This window comes from Manis pentadactyla, chromosome 10, assembly GCF_030020395.1.
Source record: "Manis pentadactyla isolate mManPen7 chromosome 10, mManPen7.hap1, whole genome shotgun sequence".
In the NCBI taxonomy this organism is placed as follows: domain Eukaryota; kingdom Metazoa; phylum Chordata; class Mammalia; order Pholidota; family Manidae; genus Manis; species Manis pentadactyla.
In genome coordinates, this window is record NC_080028.1 from 118135391 (window position 1) to 118151877 (window position 16487).

Below are 16487 nucleotides of genomic sequence, written 5' to 3' on the forward strand. Positions count from 1 at the left end.
GCCCCGAACGTTCTGCCGGCGCCCTGAGCTCTAGCAGTGCAGGGGAAGGGGGCTGCCCCAGTACCACAGGAGCTCAGGGGCTGGAAGCCTCTCAGATATTCTGCCTTATTCAGCAGACTCACAACAATAATAGTATCAGCAGCGTGAGTCTCAGCTGCCATCCTCTTGATAACGGGCTGAAATAGGGTTCCCTGATCCAAAACGTCCAATGGGAGTCACGCACTGGATCCAGCACCTGCCCCAGTTCTCCAAGCCTGCAGTGAGGACATGTGGCGACCGTTCTTCCTAGTCAAGAGTTTAGCAGGAGGCATCTGGCCATTTTTCTGGCTCCAGTCATCACTTCCTCTTGGTTCCTGATCCATTTTCCTCATTCAGAAGTAGTTCGTCTTTGTTGAGCTGTGCCACTTGCTCGTTTAGAGAGCTTTGTAGAAAGTTTCTGCAAATGGCTAAACAGTGGCAGCTTAGAGTCTCACGATACCCTGTGCTTGTTCCTTGTGAGAGACACATTCCAGAGGGACCCTCAGTGGGTCGCATCCTTGTAGACTTCCCTCCCATTGAGCACGGGCAGAACTGGTGACTTACAGCCAATAGCAAACAAAGTGATGAGATGTTACTCGCACGATTGTATTGTTAAATAAGACTCGATCTGAGCGGACTTGTGCAGGAGATTCCCCTGACGGTGCTGAAGGGTAAGCTGCCATGCTGAGAGAGGGTCTTGGGAGCCTTTCTGCCAAGGAAGTGAGGCAGCCGGTAGGAGTTGAGAGCAGCAAGCAAATAGGGAGCTCAGCTTTACAGTAGCAAGGAACAGAATTCTGCCTACTCCGCCTGACCTGAAAGAGAACCCAGGCTCCAGAAAGGAGCACATCTTGATGAATACCCTTATTGCAGCCTCTTGAGATGGAGCAAAAAGATCTATGGGAGCTGTGCCTGCTGAAACTGTGAGATAGTGTCTTGTTTGAGGCACTTAAGTTTGCGGTAATTTATCACACGGCAACAGAAAACCAATACATTCTCCATGCAGTGAGAAGAGGTCTGGAGGAGGAAAGAGAAGCCAAATTTTAGCCTAGCTCCTGGTCGTCTTAAGTCCAGCTCTTCAGGCCCCTGCCGTCCTCAAGCCCCCACCCTGGTTCAGGCAGACAGCGCTGCTGGTGAAATTTATCCATCTGTTTTTTTCCTGAAGACAAATAATTACAATGAAAGAAATGTAAGAGAAGAGCTTGGCAATCCTCAGAAGTGCAGTGTCTGGTAAGGCCTGCCCACAGCCCAGGGGCAGAGTCCCCGTATGTCACACCAGCTAGATGGGGAGGGATGGCGACTGCCACAGCCGACTGGGAACTCTCCAAGCTGCCTGTCCTGCCAGTGCCGCCGTGGCAGGAGGCAGCTAGAGGTGAACAGAGGCGCGAGCTTCCCTGCCACGTTCCCAAAGGGACCTCAGAACTTCCAGTTTCGGCTCTCCAATTACCAGCCCCAAACTAAGCTGTAACAGAGAAACCCTTTCAGATGTGACCCTCCAAAGGGATCTGAGTGTGAGATCTCTCACCACATATTCATTTAATCAATATCTAATGAGTTCCTATTCTGCCCCAGCCCTGCTGACACAGTGGTGGATAAACCCCACGAGATCCCCAAACATACGCATCTGTGCGTCTAATGGGAGACATAAGAGGAAATGGCAATTTAAGTAAATGATAGGGAGAGTGAGTACTGCCTGAGCACGAAGGGGGGGGGTGCCTAGCCTGTAAAGATGGTCTGGGAGGGGATCCCTGTACCCCACCAGTAATGACACTGAGATGTGAGGGAGGAGAAAAAGGCGGCAAAGCAGAGGGCTCCAGGCCGAGGAACCGCAGGCTGAAGCCTGGAGTTGGCAGGTGAGTCATAACAATGAGGCTCAACCGTTACCCCACATGTACTGGGTGCCTGGGTCCGCCAAGTGGATGGCATATAGATGCTCACAGCACCCCTCGGGCGAGGCAACTGGGACACAGAAAGGTCAAGTGCTTTGCCCACAAGCATACCACTGAGAAGCGGTGAGGCCAGAAACTGATGCACAACTGATGGCTTCAGAGTGTTTAAGCTGCACTCCCAGGCCCCCAGCTCTAACTCAGATGAATAAACCAGATGGTGGGGCTTCAGGTCAGGTGTCTGTCTGTCACCAGTAGAACCACCAGTCCAACCTATGGGTCCAAATTTACTCCATGTTCTGGAACTTCTCTGTCTAATCCCTGAGGTCTTGCTGATAAATGCAGCCCAGGCAGGCCTCTCCCAGTTACCAAGTCCCTTGTTAGCAAGCCAGGTTTCCACGGGCAGACTTTGCCTCCCCAGACTTCTGAAAACTAGAAGCTTGCCTCTGAATCCAGCCCCACTCAGACCTCAGACACCATGCTTTAGCTCCGTAGGTGGACTTCCTCATGTTTTGGTTCCACAAGTATCCTTAGATTCCTTTGGGGCCCCTGCCCTTTGCCTGTTCTCTAGGGTCTAGTCCTCCTCAGTACGGCCTGACTAGAAACCGTGCCGAGAGAACAGCTCTGTCACATGGAGGCCATGATTTTCCCTAGGGAGAGTACTGTGGCCAGCGGTTCCCACTTCAAATCCCCTCTGGAATCTCACTTTTCTCTGAATCCATAGCACGTCACACGCTTCCTTCCATGTCAGCTTTGTTTTCAAGTTATTTTTGCAAGAGGAGGCATAGCGTTGCTCTCCTGCCTAGAACATTTGAAGATGCCTGGTCCTTCTCAACAAGAACAAATCAATTAATCAAGTGTTGTTTTTTTTTCTAAGCAAATTAGAAATCTCTTCTTAAGAAGAATCTTCAGAAGAATTCTATAATCACTGTAGAGCTATCAGAATACACAGCTCAATGTGTGGCCAACTTTGAACATAAAATTTTCTATCACTGCATGTGTGTTTTTTACATACATAAAAATATACAATTTTATTTGTATATACATTGATTTTGTATTCATTTTGTATACTATAGAGTGGTGTTCTCTCTAATCTTTCAGATTTTTACCCATATCCACTGCATATTTTCTCTCTTTGGGTTTCAGTTCATTTCTCCAACCTCTATGTATGAGAGCTCTTCTACTCAGCAGGGCCATGAATATTTCCTGGCACAGAATTGCTTCTTTAGATATTTTGTGGCCTCTGGTGGGTCCAAGTCTTAATCAGGAGGTTTATTTGTAAACAAGAGGATACTATAAAGATGCTTACATATAAATATTTTCAGTTGAAGAAGAATCACTTTTATGAGAATAAATTACTTGCTGAGTAAATAATCCCCACAATTTCCTACATTTTTGGATATATTGCTATCCTTTTTTAACTCTGATGATGTTTAAAATAACTAGATGATCAATATCTAGTTATGTACTGTAACTATATATTATTACAACTATATTCATATTTGGTACATGACATGAAACACCAATTTAAAAGGGTAAATGTTACTTAATATTTCACACATCCATCCATCAGGTAAAGATCTTCCATTTATAAAGGAATCATTATTTTACAGTTCTGTCCAGCAGGTCTTTATTCCTTTTCAGTTCTAAATTGCTTGAACATGACTTCAATTCCTAAAAATCGATTTCCTGCAGGACTCCTTCTTCTCTAGCAGCTCAGACTAGTTTCTTTAAGGCCACCAGTGACCTTACCTTCAATTTAAAGGGCAGTTTTCCTTGTTCCTCTATTTTGAGGCTTTCTGAGCCCTTTCAGATGGTTGGACACTACATTCTCAATTGCACTCTTTCTAGTTCCAATAACATGAGATACACCTGGTACAAGTTATAAATGGTTACTCTGTTTCTATGCTCTTTGCTGAATCTACACCTCTTCAGATCCTTCAACTGTCTGTGTGCTTCTAGGACCTTTGCTGTATTTATATCAAAACTTCCAAGTAGATATTGATAGTAGTTTTGTTGTTTGGCATGTAACTCAAAATGCAGAACCTATAATTTTACTCCATGTATTATAATTAGCTATGGAGAGTCATCCACAGAGTGAGAACAAGGCTGCAGAAATGAGCAAGTGTTTTAAAGCTCTAGGAAAGTCTGTTCAATTTTCCTTTCTAAAATTCAGATTCCCCAGCATCTCAGTTCTTCTGCTCTTCTCTGGTGCAAATAACCCTCTTTGACAGCTTCCGTTTGCCTACACCATTCATTTAGCTGCTGTCTTTACTCTAGATGTCATACTGGATAATGGAGATTCAGTGGTCACTCAAAACAGACTCTGCCATTACTTCCATGAAGATTAAAGTTTAGGAGAGAAGACTGGAATTCATAATTTAATCAACCAAGAAATCCTCCAACTGCAACTCTTGCAAGTGTTACATATTGTTTGAGAGCCTGTCATGGGAAGATCTGACTTGCTCAAGAAGGTCAGGGGGCACTTCTTTCACTGCAATTTGAGTAGTTGTTTAGGAGTATGTGAAGAAGGTTGAGAGGGACCTGCTAACCTGGAGGAATGGCACAAGCTAAGTCTCAGTGGTGGGACAGAAAAGAGACTGTAAGAGGCAAAAAGAAGGCACGTGTTGCTTGAATGCACACGCCACCCATGTTGGGCCTTATAAATCATATGCATTTTCATTACCCTATAATTCATGGAAACCTATTCAGGAGATTTAGGTGACAAGGGCTTTAGGAGAGGTTAGGGGGACAGAGGGAAAAGGAATGTCATGTTCAGATTTCTTTTTCCTACACAAAGGTTTGCATGGATTTTTCTACTCTCAACACCATCTTTTCGCTCCTGATCTACAGTTGGAAAGGCAGTTCTATTAGTTCAGTTTAGTTCTCATCCTGGATGAAGGGCCTCTCCTTCTGGGTCTCCTTAGTTTGCTCAGCATCCTCTTCACAGCCTCTAATTAGTGGGGTTCCCTAAAGCTTCTTCTCTGGTTGACATCCTTTAGTCACATGCTTTTGCACGTCAACAATGTGAACAGGGCTCCTAAATCTTTCAATTCCAGTCTTGTGTTTCTGATACAGGATATCATCTTTGCTCCTCGATGGACATCTCAAACATCGTATATCCAAGGTATACAACAAGAAAGAAAACCAGGTTCTATTCTTCCTCCCCTCAGGCAGCCAGGCAGTCAGGCATTTATTTAACAAACATCTGCTGTTTGTTAAATCTGATTTATTTAACAAATGTCAGCCCATGGATATTCCAAAGAGAATTAGGCAGAATCCTTGGCTTGAAGGGAATAAAATATTCCTTCTAATTACTAATTATACTCTGTACGACTACCCATCACAATTTTATATGCTAGTGGATTTTTTTGTTATACTTTTTTTTCACTTTCTCTAAAATGTTTACTTTCCTGGATTTCTCCAGCTTGAATGCCCCACAGTTCCTGCCTATTTCCTCAAGACAATTTCTCTTTGCCAGTCTAAAGTTGTCACTAGTGCCCCATTATGTGATAGTGCTCTGAGAGTTCATACTGTTCATCTAGGCAAGCAGGAAAGAGTTCTTTCAGAAGCAGGCAGCAAGTGTCTGGCCTTCCTGGGGTGACCTGTCCTATTGTCTCTTGTGCCCAGCTATGACATTCACATTCCTGACAACATTTATCTCTCGTCTTCACCACCTACCACAGTGCCTAAAGCATGGCAGGTGTGGGAGGCTGTAAATAAAGCTTAATTGATCACATCCCCATTGGCTGCCATTGCTTTCTCCATGTTGCACACCCACCGTTATTACAGGAGTACACACACACAGAATAAGACAACTGTGAAACTCGGGGTATGGTTTTCTCTGATGCTCAGTACCTCTTTCTTTCCCCCTTACAAATTTGTGTTTACCATTAATCACATGCCACCTCCTACACAGTAAGAAGGGAATGAAATGCTATTTCATTTTTCTTTTAAAACAATTTTTTAATAATCATTTTTTTATTATATTGTTCAAGTAATTAAAAAAATAACTACAGTGAATTGAGAAATCTGATAAAAAAGGAGTGCAAGCCTCTGGATCTTTCAGGTGACCCTAGTCCAATACTGAAACACTGGTTCCTCAGGGAGAGACATTTGTTATTTCTTAGTTGATGCCTGGTCAAGATCATGAAGAGCAAATAATTACTGGCCGAGAACTCTTTCACAAACTCTTAAGATTCTGCTCAGTTCCTGTCATGTGACCCTCCTCTGTATTCTTGAGTAAAGAGTCACCCCATTGGCTATTACCCATTATGCAAAGTAAATCAATAGAATGGGGAATTTAATAATGCTCTTTAAAATGTAATGAAGTGGATTCTAATGGGCTTTCTGCTCCTTTGACGGGTCCAACTGCTTTATGTAATCACATGTGATCTTATTTCCTGTTTCTTTTGGGAAGCATTCCACATTACTCAAAACAACAGTGATCTATGTCATCATAGACCTTGCAGAGTATGGAAATTTAGAAAAACTCAATTTAACCTTCCAGCTAAGGCTTAGTGCTATGCAGTTATTACCAGTTGTCCCTACTGTTTTTTGTTTTAATCAGCATCTGTTCTGATACTTAGGTTCTAATTTTTAGGTCCCCTCATCCCTGATATACACTGGTCCTTCCTTAAACACACTGTGCTTTCTCTTCCCAGTTTGATGTACTTACTGGAGGCTCCTCTGTCTGAAACAGCCTTCACTGGTCTCAACCCGGAAAATTCTCTACTCCTTTGTATATTTTTAAAAACTCAGCTAACTGACAGCTTGTTTTGGAAAACATTTCTGGTTTTTACATGTAGAATAAGTCATTCTTTGTCTATGATCCCCAGCACTCCATGACTTATTACAGTATATTATAACTATTTATGTTGCACTTTGTGTTGACGTCCAGGCCGGGAGCCCTTGAGGGCAGCCGTGGAGCTCTGTGGCTGGCATGTCAGAGTTCCTCAATAATTGGTGCCTCTGGTCCAATACTCTACGGATTGAGTCACAACACTTAGAGGTGAAGAAAAAAATACCTTAGTAAAATGACTGGATTGTTCTTTTGTCTTACACATACATTAGCACCTGAATCCTGCAAGACTGTAAACTATGGGGAAGATAATTGTTCATCTTTTTTTATTTGTATCTTTCTTGTTGCGAGATTGAGCACATGGTAGATATTCCATTAAAACAAGACAAAACAAACTGCACACACACACACACACACACACCAGTTTTAAAAATTAAAGCACTCCTATTTTTGCCTTTCAGAGTGTATTTAGGGATACAGAATAACATGAGTTACAGAAGGACTTTAGCCTAATTGTATCACCACTTCCTTACCCATGTGAGCCAGTGAGCTGGTGAAAAACAGGGCAGTGTTGAGCTCCACAAATATCAGAATAAAACCTTTACAACTACAAGTTTCAGACTCTCACTGATGCCTGAAAAATAATGGAAGAAAAGGTCGTAACGGCAAATAGAGTGAATTAGAATAAAATGTAAAAGGTAAAGCTATAGGGTATTCCACTTGTGTTACACACATATGTATATATGTATATACAAATATATATGTGATACCCTCTTTCATGTAATTTTAAAGTTGGTAAAAACTCTTAAAAATTATTTAATCCATTTTCAAGTTAATTCACTTTTTCATATTAAAAATGTGAAATCGAAGACATCAGAAACCTTATATGCAGTAAGTGATAAACTATGTCTAGTACTAAAATCTTCTGAAGTTAGTATCAAGTTTTAAAGAGTAATCAATATGATTACTTATCAAAGGTTTTGTATTTGTGGTATACCAGAATTTTTGCGCTCATAAATATTGGCTTTTAATGGAACTCCTGAATTAATTAGTTAAAACACACACACACACACACACACACACACACACACACACAGATACAAAGCAAGTCAGTAACAATGAAAATACTAAAAGGTGAAAATATTGGCTGAGCACATAGTATATGCCAGACACTGTTCTCCATGCTTATCAGAGTAGTGCATGAAGTTTTCACAACAACCCTATGGGGTAGGCGCTTTTATTTCCTCCAATTTTTATATGAAGAAATAAAGCTCTGAAAGGGGTGGGACAAGAAATTGTACTCAGGTAGCCTGGTCTCAGAAACCACATTCATACCTTGGGCGTGACAACCAACAGGAACAGACAGAGAGTGCCTCTGAAATCACCTGCTATTTGTTGCTCTGCTAAGAAGAACTGTTGTCGCATCTGGTCTTAGTCTCTTCTGCACTTAAAGTTGAGACGAGTTGCTGGAACTTACTTTATACCGTGCCTCTCTATTAATCATGGCGGATTTCATCCTGCTCAATCCCACATTTTAAATTTCACCCGCTCACGAGTCCCCTTGACCGACTCTGCAGTACCAATATGTATATTCTGTCTTAGCAAAAATACATTTTCAAAACGCTGTAATACACCTCTGAGAGGTTTACAGTGCCCTATGGCTATGGGTAGAGGGTCACTTGTGAATGAAGACTGTGACCAAGACTGGCTTTATGTTATGCTCTGTTCCTTGCCACTGAAATCCGTATTGCAGAGCAAACAACCAAACTTGTGCTTTCAGTAGAATTTTTGCATTTAAAAAACCCACTCTGATGTCAGTTTATGTTTTACTTGTAACAAGCATTAGCAAAATTAATTCTGGAATATTATTGTAAAATTAGCTAAATCCAACGCCTTGTGTGTCTTGTAAAACTTTTTGACAAAACATCCAAGTCTTAATATCCCTGGAACTTAGCTAATTCATGCTCTTAATTATTGCATTCTAACTTTATTCCTTCATTCTGCACATTTCAAATGCACATTAGTAAAGGGACTAAATTCAGGGATATAATTTTATCATAATGCAATATCACAAGAGTAAAATATTTTGTGCTAAATCAAGTGTGTGCAGGCAGCTCTAGATTGTTTCACAATTTATATGTATGTCACTAGATAGACTCTTCAGTAGCTAATTAAATGATACCATCTAAAAATGGTTTATCTTCAACTGATAGGTTTTCTGTACAGATTGATTTTCTCTGAGGAGGTTAGATTTCAGCCTTCATTTTTTTCTTTTAAATCATTGGGGGGTGACTCAATGGTAGTAAATATCACTGTAAGTCCAACTGTCCTAAGAACTAGTACTCACATATGACAAACTACTGAAAAATAGGTGTTAAACTTTGGATTGTTTCTTGTTTGCTTTATTCAAACATAAACTACAATCATTTGGAAGACAGAGTTAACTTTTTACATTAAAAGTAAAGGTAAAATCCATCCATTCTCACTCTCTTAGTTATGCTATCTAAACCCTATCTAAGGCCAAACAACTAAATACAAAGACAATCATTATAACCAGCAAGTACTTTATTATAAAATAGAGGATGAGTATAAAGCTCTACTATTTAAAGTACACTGCATATACAAAATAACTTTACCCCGAAATGCTTTTTTAGATTCTATTGCAATTTAAGCATTTTATCTAGTAAAGTTGCAGTGACCACATTCATAATCAAATGAGTTATAAAATAATTAATATTGTCACAATACCTAAATGTAAAGTATGTACAAATCTATTTTAGGTTAGAACATACTTGAGAATTAAAGATACACAGAAAACACAAGAAATGCAAGTAAGTCCATCCCTCAATGCATGTTTCCTTTTTTCCTACAAGTCCTCCTTTTATTCAGCCACACCTTGAAATAGTCTTTTTTTTAATTAAATTTAAAAATTTTTTTTAATTTATTAAATTTTTATTAGATTTATTAAATTTTTTATTAAAAAAAATAAAGTATTTTTTTTCATATTGTTCAGTTATAAATAAATCCCAAGCACCTAGAAAAATACTTAGCACAGAGTTAAAAAAAAAAAAAAGATAACTAGTTAGATAGCCAGATACTTGGAGAGAGATAGAGAGATAGAAACAGAGAGGGAGTCAGGTGGGAGAGAGAGAGGGGGTGAGTGATTAGGGATCTCACATTTGGAAACCTGTTTCTGAGTCCTGACTTCCTCACTCACTGATGTCTTGACTTTGGTAACACGTTAAAAACTATTAGTCTCTGTTTTCTTAGACCCAACTGTTAAGAATGAATGATCATAAACCCATGAAAATACCCTTGACATTTTAAGGTACACAGACACATTATGTTTATATACATCAAATGTACACCTACACATCCATGCATTCATATACTGATATGTAAGCCCAAGCTAAGTTGACATCGTGGGTACTATATTTTTGGCTCAACTAAAAAGTTAGCCATGGAAATCCAGAATTTCACACTGTTGGCACAAGCACAGAATTCATGATACATCCAAGTACTTCAACTGAGAAAGTAGAAAACTAAATGGTATCACACATTCAATAATTAACGGAAGCTAATTAAGGTGCTTACATCAACTAAGTTCTAGCAGAGGAGTAAAGCATACAAGAGGAAAAACAGAATGTGATTCTGGAATAGGTCATATAAGTGGAGCGGCAATTTTCAAAGGAAAACAATGTGTCACCCTCTGCCTCTGGAAAATACAAAGAACTTCAGGAGGGATGATAGAAATGTTTCTATCACTGTGCACTTTCCCCATCTCCTCTTAAGTCCTGTAAGGCCTGTCTCTTAGTAACATTAAACTTGGTCACCATGTACAAAAAGTGGATGAGAGAATATAAAGAAGAAAAATGCAAACAAACAAAAACAAAGGTGATGATTACCTAACTCAGTGAACTCAGACAAACAACATATGGAATAGAAAGGAGGCAAGGAACCCAGAAATATATAGTACCATGCATCTCCCACTATGGCTCCCTGCCCAGGAAATTTTCCTAGGGAGTTTGTGGCATGGGAAAGTCCTATGATCCCATTGATATCTTCACTTTAAGAGAGTAAAATATAAAGCAAAGGCCTCTACAAATGAAGTCCATCATCCATGTAGATTATGTCAAGCATACCCATGTTGTACAAAGTTGCTCAAAGGAAAACAAGGAGATAAGCAGTTCTTATAGTGGAATCACTACCAGAGCAATGCATTTCTGACTGGGGATGGTCATTCTGAGAGAAGCATTCACACACAGCAGAAAATACAATTTTAAATGTCTACACTATTCATGGGCTAGGTAAGATTTTCTTCATCTCTGACAGAATGATATAAATAGATTTTTAGAGAATTAATTGTTAGGAAGCAAGTGCTCTGCCTGGTCAAGACTGATCACCTGCGAAAATGACAGAGTCAATACGTTTGGGTCACTCAACTCCACTTGAAAGTACTTAAGGGGAAAAAAGCATTCAGTCCAAAGCAGTGAATCATTATGCTTTCAAGTTCACATTATCAACACTTTTGGATTCCTGCTTCTGGATTTTGAAAATTCATAGAATAACCAACATAAACCTCCCTGTGAAAAGTTAGCTCCAGGTGCATATTTGTAAGCTTGGAGGTTTGGTGGATTATAGATTGTTTTGCCTGAGATAACAAGCTCAATTCTTTCATTTCCATGAATACACGTCTGATATTTTCTTTGAAGTCACTTTTGTTCAGCCTGAATTGACTGAAGGAGCAACAGTGATGTGAACATCTGCCAAACAGGACTGGGCTGGTAGAAGACACAGAAGTGTGACATAGCTGAGAAACTCCTGCTGTCTTTAAGTATAACTGGAACACCTCCAAGCCCTGATTTATAATTACCCAAATTACTGATTTGCACAGGCAGAAATATTCTATGTTAAAGTAGGGTAAAAAACAATCTGAAAAGCATGGACATATCAAAGCCCAAAGGACAAGTCATTATTCTAAAGCTTTATTATCCTAGAGGAGATGGAGATGCCATTAAAACAAGAAAACATGTTAAATTAAATAATAGCTATTTACACTTTTCTGTGTCTTCATTTCATACGTAATTATATTTCACTTAAAAATAATAATAGTATACTATATACAGTGCTAATAGACACTATTTGAGGGGTTAAGTGTTTTTGAAATCTTCATTTAGTTGCAGGTAAACATTCTCAGTTAATTAAAAGTTTTTATGATATCTAATTTATCAGGATCCCTGTCAGATTCGATCACCTATATTCATACAGTGCAACTACTGCAAATATGTTTGTTTTGCTACAATACTATAAGGATCCTCAGGTGCACACATCACTACCAATAAAGGATTAAATAATTGCAAGCTTTATTTTCAGGCTTTAATTCTTCAGGCACATAAAACACAGTATTTTGTAATGCATTCAAAAGTACTTAATACAATAAATTATTATAAAATCTCTGAATTCCAAAAAAAAAAACCATTGTCGCTTAAAACTATTATCATTTCCTTAGGTTAAAAATGAAAAATATGAATACAAAGTACTACAACTTAATTCTAGAAGCTAAAGTTTTCATCCCCTTGCTAAATTTTGCTTCCTACATGGATACAACTTTGGAAAACTGTGCCACAGAACTATCATTTACCAATTAGAAACTTTAACTCATTAAAAAAAAAAATACAGCAGTTCTGCTTGGTTGACCATTTCTACCTCCACTCTGTTACTAACAGCAAAACAAAAATGGAGCAGTGGTATACATAAACATGTACATTTTTAAAAACATTCAAAAAGTGATCCTGCAACAGCAGTTACTCTCCTTTCTCTAAAGAAAAGCTGAATTTACCTGCCATTCATTTCCTACTGCAAATTAGTTTGCCAGGTACGCGTTAGCATGCTCCTTTTCAATTCAGTTTGCGAAACCCACACTTCCTTTGAATAATGCTACACACTGCTCTGGTTAAAAGCTTTCCGGAGAGTAATGCTGTTCGACCCTGACACCAGTTTCTTTCACTGTTTCCTCTGTGAGACAGAACTACCTTTATTCTGAAAGAGAAGGTAAAACAGAAGAGGCTCTTACCAGAGACAGAGAAAACAATTCGTTCAGCTAGCTCCGGCCGTGCTCCGCGCAGCCAGGCAGCAGGAGCGATCTCTGGGCCTCACACAAAAGCGAGATAATTGGCTCTCAATGAAGAGATGTAAACATCCATCATAATGGCACTGGGGCTGAAACTGAACGCTGCCTCAGCTGTTCTGTGTACTCCGACCAGAAGATGATGTCACAAACATCAACTGGGTGTACTCTCATTGGCTTCTGTTACCTGGAATCATATCTTAACCCTAACCTGTCAGCTACAAATTGAAATGCTCATCTCTGGCTATACTTTTTTTTTGCTGAAAAGGCGAGTGAAAGTAATGTTAAGCTCCTGGAGGAAGGCAAACGGAAAATAGTGTCTCTCAAATAGGGTAGGGACTATTTACATAATCGATGAGGATCTGTGGGCATTGTATTTTCCACATATGTTTATTAAATAACAGTGCTTTTTTAGAAAATATTCTACAGAATGGATATTAAAGGAAAGGATTAACGTAGTCATATCTGAAATTTAAAATAGTCCAGTTACTTTGCATTGACTTTACGGAACTATTTCATGACATTAAGGTAGTCGAGTTGAGAAAAATTATAATGTAGACAACTGTACAGTGGAGTTTTCAATCAGTTCGGTCAGAGCAGTCATCTGCATTTTCAAATTTTCTAATAAAAATTAAAAAATGGAATTGCATTTTACTCTCTGAATGTTAAATAGCATCTCCAAAGTTTTGTGTAATAAAGCTTAAAAATTATAAGATATTAAAAGCATAACATCACTAAAATAATAATATGAAATATTGGTTTTTACAAAGAGTAATTTATGTCACTGGAAATATAGACAAGCCCATTTCAATAATTAAAGGCTACTTTATAATATAGTGCTATTCTCTTTGAGCACAAATGGGGAATAATTATTCATCCCTTACCCTCCATCCTGACAAAAGGCTAGATTTCTTTCTCCCCAGGCTTAAACCCAGTGGGAGAACAGGATAATGGGCTAAGCTGCTTGCAGCAGCTTTCTGCCAGAGGGATAGAACTACCAGCACCTTGAAATATATCCAAGCTTTCGCCACCAAAAGGAGCTGTCAGCTGCATAACTGTGAGACGCAAGAATTACCAGAGTTATCCAATGACCAGCTCCTTCTAAATCCAGCCCAGTCATATCCCCGGGCAAGCCCTTTGAAAACTGCACAGCTCAGCATGCAAACAGCACAACCACCTAGAGAGAGAGAATGAAATTTGTTTCATCCATCTCCACTTTTGGGGAAAGGAAGGTCATCAACAGTGCCCTTGTATGCCTTCATGTTGGTTCATGTGCTACTGAATAATGGATTCAGGGCAAAGAGTTGTTATAATCCCTCCACCTTCTCAGTGAGAGAAAATTATTTCTATTGTATGGCTCAATGAGAGTTCTAAAGCTCAAAAATATATGAAAAGACACTTACAGACCATGCATTCAAAATTTCCTCCCATGTTCTGACTTTCAAAACCATAGGTTTGGTTATTTGATTACTCCTAGTAGCAAGTTCGTGTGTGATACAAGGGCAAGAGTTACAGGTTTTGGTTTGAAGACCCAGCTTACAATTCTTGCTCCATGACCGACTATCTGTAGGAACTTCGGGAAATTATTAACGTTCATGTATAGAATGAGAATGATATTGATGCCTACAACAAAAAATAATTTACATAGGGATTAAATGAGGCAATGTATGGAACATATTATGAAACAAAAAATATTACATAAATATAAGATGCAATTAACGCCATTGTTATGCACAAGATCAAATGTGTTTAAAGGCAGTTCAGTAATTTAAAATGAAAAGTCAATTCAGTGCCTTCAAAATAATAAAGGAAGAAATATATTATCCTAAACTCTTAAAATTTCAACTAGAAAATAATGTTGCAAATTAACTTGATTTATAGCACAGAGTCACTCAGCGGTCTTCTTTTTGAAGTTGTTGCCTGTCCTAGTATTATTCAGAATTTAAGCATATTAGTCAAGTGCAAGAAGCTAGACTCAGGAAGACTATTTGTCAAAATGTACTTTGGGCCAACGTGAAAGACACTGTTCATTTATTTCTGCCTAAAATCATGGGAGTTTAGATGGAAATGTGTATCAGAAAGATTCATTGCCATGCAAAGTGACATAAAATTGAATTATAGATCAGAAAGATGAATTTGGACAATGGGAATGTCAACTGTATTTCTGGTAGATAAATGATAAAGGTAAGACATTGTAATTGCTGAGAAGATATGTCATGAAGAAAATAATTATTTATAAAATAAAATCTGTTTCTACATTTCATACATTATATAAAACTTCAATGGTATAAATACTTAATGACAGAGATAGATAACTAGCAAAATTGGATTACATCTTGTTGCACATGAGAAGCATGCTGACATATATACCATTTTTAAGATCATTTTAAAGATAAATGTATATTCTGGTGATTTTAATAAAAATAGATTGTAACCTTTCTTAAACTGTTTTACATTTGTTTGTGGCATACCATGCCACATAGACATAGAACACTATGACAACTGGGAAATAAAAATACTCCCAGGGCTCTGCAGGCAGACTATCAAATACCCACTTCCTTCACGTGACGCATTAATAAGGTAATACTTTGGTAAAGGGCTCAAGTTTCATGTTCTTAAAATATATAAATAAGACCTTTTTAAGAAATGAGATTTCAGTGCTTAAATATTACACAAGATCAAGATTAATCAATGCACTAGTAAAATGTCAAGGGAATTCACTTAATAATACAAAAGCATGTACGTTTGAATTGTATACAAATTAATAGAATATAATTTAATTCCTAGGAGAATAACTAGGAGAGCAGGATAATACAGTAGAAATGGTTTAAATTAATGCTGGCTTATACCAATGAGTGAATCTTTACCCCATACATTAAGCCGATTTCAAATTTCTCTGCAATTAAGTAGGACACAATTGATATTTTAGTTTTATTTTATTTTATTTATTTATTTATTTTTTTAATTGAAGGGTAGTTGACAACAGTATTGCATTACATTAGTTTCAGGTGTACAACACAGTGATTCAACATTTATATACATGATAATTCTAGGTAACAGGTATCACCATACCAAGTTGTTACCATATTTTGACTATATTCCTTATGCTATACATTACATCCCGGTTACTTATTTATTTTACAATTGGAAGTGTGTTTATATATATATATATATATATTTTGTGAGGGCATCTCTCATATTTATTGATCAAATAGTTGTTAACCACAATAAATTTCTGTATAGGGGGGTCAATACTCAATGCACAATCATTAATCCACCCCAAGCCTAATTTTCGTCAGTCTCCAATCTTCTGATGCATAACGAACAAATTCTTACATGGAGAACAAATTCTTACATAGTGAATAAGTTACATGGTGAACAGTGCAAGGGCAGTCATCATAGAAGCTTTCGGTTTTGCTCATGCATTATGAACTATACACAGTCAGTTCAAATATGAATATTCATTTGATCTTTAAACTTGATTTATATGTGGATACCACATTTCTCTATTATTATTATTTTTAATAAAATGCTGAAGTGGTAGGTAGATACGAGATAAAGGTAGAAAACAGAGTTTAGTGTTGTAAGAGAGCAAATGTAGATGATCAGGTGTGTGCCTGTAGACTATGTGTTAATCCGAGCTAGACAAGGGCAATAA

The 16487-nt window shown here is 38.2% G+C and overlaps 1 protein-coding gene across 4 annotated transcripts in view; it reads right to left on the reverse strand.

Annotated features, from left to right (window-relative positions):
- The window catches only part of MGAT4C (MGAT4 family member C), a 792321-nt gene that overhangs the window by 207259 nt on the left and 568575 nt on the right, over positions 1-16487 (reverse strand). For 2 of the 4 annotated variants that reach the window (XM_036890049.2, XM_036890048.2), the window contains exon 1: positions 12776-13546. The exons of the other annotated variants lie outside the window; for them this stretch is intronic. The gene's annotated coding sequence lies outside the window, so the exon portion shown is untranslated. Of the gene's footprint in view, positions 1-12775; positions 13547-16487 lie in introns of those variants that run through there. 4 annotated transcript variants of the gene reach the window in all.